Source organism: Chelonoidis abingdonii, chromosome 23 (assembly GCF_003597395.2).
Source record: "Chelonoidis abingdonii isolate Lonesome George chromosome 23, CheloAbing_2.0, whole genome shotgun sequence".
NCBI lineage: Eukaryota > Metazoa > Chordata > Testudines > Testudinidae > Chelonoidis > Chelonoidis abingdonii.
Genome location: NC_133791.1, coordinates 6,758,176 through 6,760,963, shown reverse-complemented (window position 1 = coordinate 6,760,963; position 2,788 = coordinate 6,758,176). Strand labels below are relative to the sequence as shown.

Here is a 2,788-nt window from a genome sequence, read left to right as displayed (position 1 = left end):
CTTATGCTTCTGCCTCTGGGTGCTCACGTTGCTCCCTCCCTCTAGGTATCTGGATGCCCATCTCCCACCTAAGCCCCTGATGAGTCACAAACCTGGGAAAGACAGGTGTGCTCAAAGGCCACCTACCAGACTGGGTCCCATTCAAAAGCTGGCCAAAGGAGGGGAAAGTGCAACTGACCTTATAACTTTTAGTCCAGTGTTAGAGGGCTCACCTGCAAGGTGGGACATCCTGGTTCAATGCCCCCCTCCCCACCTTCTGCCAGACTAGGAGAAAGGATGAGTGTGGGAGGGTGTCTACTCCACCTTGAGGAGAGTGCTGTAACCACTGGAGTACGGGAAATTCAGATAGGAGGGAAGTGCACCCTCCATCTATCCTATTTAAGCTGTTCCACTGTGGATAAATAATGATTGGAGCAGGGGTACTGGATCCTAAGTCTTCCATCTCCCCACTGGGTAGCCTCACCACTAGGCTACAGACTCTGTAAGGCACTGGTTTCTCTCCTCCTCCACCAATGACTATCACACTTGCACTCCAGTAGGCACTGAGCCAGATGTAGCCCAGTGGTTAGGGTGCCCACTTAGGATGTGTGCTCTGCTGGGAAGTTGCAACCTCCTTCCTGGCTTTTTGTTATCTCACCTGTGATGGATGGACAGCTTGGGCCAATCAGTTTCTTCACATATTTAATATCTTTGCTCTATATTGTTCCAAAACTGCAGCCCTATCAAGCTGTTAGCAGAAAACAGAGCAAAGATGCACTGCGCACGTCATAAAAGGTAAAGAAAATAGATCAAAACAAGGGTAACATTTCTTCCTACCTTTGAGGCTTGGCATTGTGGCTAGTAATTTCACTGTCACATCAGACAATAGGATCATCTTTTCAAAGCTGTTCTGTGCAGGTAAAGCTGAATCCTGCACAAGAATCATCATATCACAACTTCTGAGGGGGCAGGAGAAGATGGGTTCCACCTGTGGCTGATTTCCTCACTGGGAGAGAAAATGAGTTAATAGAGCCACAGGATACTTGATTCTAGTCTAATTTATTTAAAAAGCAATACCAGAAGGTAAAAGCAGGACTTATTCTAGGTGATTGGGTATGAATATAGGTGTGTAGAATGAGTTGTTTTTTTTTATATAAGCATTAGAAACTGTAAAACCCAATCCTAGGAATATTCAGTGAAAGGGAACATACAAGAAGTTAATTCATATCAAAATGTGAGTATTTATTGCCAATAGATGGATTTTTTTGCTGCAGTCACTACCTCTACAACTATAACTGTTCTAATCTCTATAGCACGGTTCAAAGATCCCAATATGCTTTACAAATTGCAGCTGGTTGAAAAATACCAGTTGGTGTTGTAGCAGATTTATGGGGGAAAAAATTTAGTTTCCTCTGAAATTATTTTTTCAAGTGAAACACACAATATTTAAAAAACAAAACAAAAAACCCTCAAAAAAGGGGTTTTTCATTGGAAAAAAAATTCAAACGGAATGAAAAACTTCTGTGAAAATGTCAATGGCATTTGGGTGTGCTCAGCATCTCTTTAATCTTTTATTTAGATGCCTAAATATGGAGTTAGAAGACCTAACTTTATGTATCCAGATCTGAAAACTCAGGCCATGTTCTCCTCTGTTTAAGAGGGAAGAAAGAGGCACAGTGCGGTTAAATTACTTGTGGAAGCTCAATACGAGAACGGGCAATAGAAGCCAGGATTACCAATCAGCAGCCCTCGTCACACTAGCCAATGAAACAGAGCAACCAACTGAGCCTTGGAGCTGTGATGTTGTGTAAAGGTCCCAGAAACTGAGGGGCTACTATATTCCTCAACATGCAAAATCTCTGTGGTGGGGGTGTTTCAAAAACCCTCCACAAGGAAGAGAAGACATAATGGAAAACACAGCAAGCAAAATCTGGCTTAAAAAAAAAGCTAATGCAGCACAGGTGCACCTGATCACCTCCCCTGGCGGGGCTGCACCAGCTCCCAGATCTAAACTTTGTAGCAGAGACCTCTTTGCTTTGCAGGAGCGGGAAAACCCCACACCCCAGTACCCCCAAAGTTCAGGAAACTCCAGCTCCGGTGCCTGCTTTACAGCTGGAGCCCTGCTCTCGTGATCATTGCCTGCACCCTCCTGTATTTCCCTGGGAAGAGTCAGGAGGTGGCGCTTTGCCTGCCGCTTTGGATCCTTTGCACCCAACCAAGCGGCAGCTGGAGGCAAGCAGCCCCCTCCCCGACAAGCCACACGGGCACAACCGCTTGGGCGCTGTAGTCCCGGCCTGTCTGCAGGCCCCGTGCTAGGGGGAGGGGAGAGAACTACGACTCCCACAATCCTCTGTGCCCCAGTCGGCAGAAAGTGAAACCCCTGCGAAGGGAAGTGTCGCCTCGGTAGGGAGCAGACGCGGAGGCTGGAGCTCGGGCTGCTCAGCGTCTCCCTGCGCAAGGCGCTTCCTCGCCGCAGAAACTTTGTAGCAAGTTTGGCCAGGTCAGCGGGCGGGGGCTGGGAGAGCTCCCGCAAGGGGCAGGAGCGGGAGCAGGAGCAGGGGGTGGGAAGGCCGGGGGGGGGTGGACAATGCAGGGATCAGGGCTTGGACAGGGGGTTGGGGCACGGGGAGAGGTTCAGGAGTGCAGGCTCTGGGTGGCGCTTACCTCAAGCAGCTCCCAGAAGCAATAGCATGTCCCTTCTCCAGCTCCTATGCAGAGGCACAGCAAGGTAGCTCTGAAAACTGCCCCGTCCGCAGGCATCATCCATTCAGCTCCCACTGGAGTGCTGGAGGGGGACATTGGAGTGGGG

General features: G+C 48.9%; 1 protein-coding gene across 5 annotated transcripts in view; it reads left to right on the top strand.

Moving 5' to 3' along the window:
• Positions 1-2,237: 2,237 nt before the first annotated feature.
• Positions 2,238-2,788, top strand: part of MIB2 (MIB E3 ubiquitin protein ligase 2) — a 112,695-nt gene continuing 112,144 nt past the window's right edge. For 2 of the 5 annotated variants that reach the window (XM_075060248.1, XM_032780039.2), the window contains exon 1: positions 2,351-2,479. The gene's annotated coding sequence lies outside the window, so the exon portion shown is untranslated. Of the gene's footprint in view, positions 2,480-2,788 lie in introns of all 5 variants that reach the window. The other 3 variants (XM_032780033.2, XR_012654773.1, XM_032780032.2) reach the window with 3 other exon arrangements.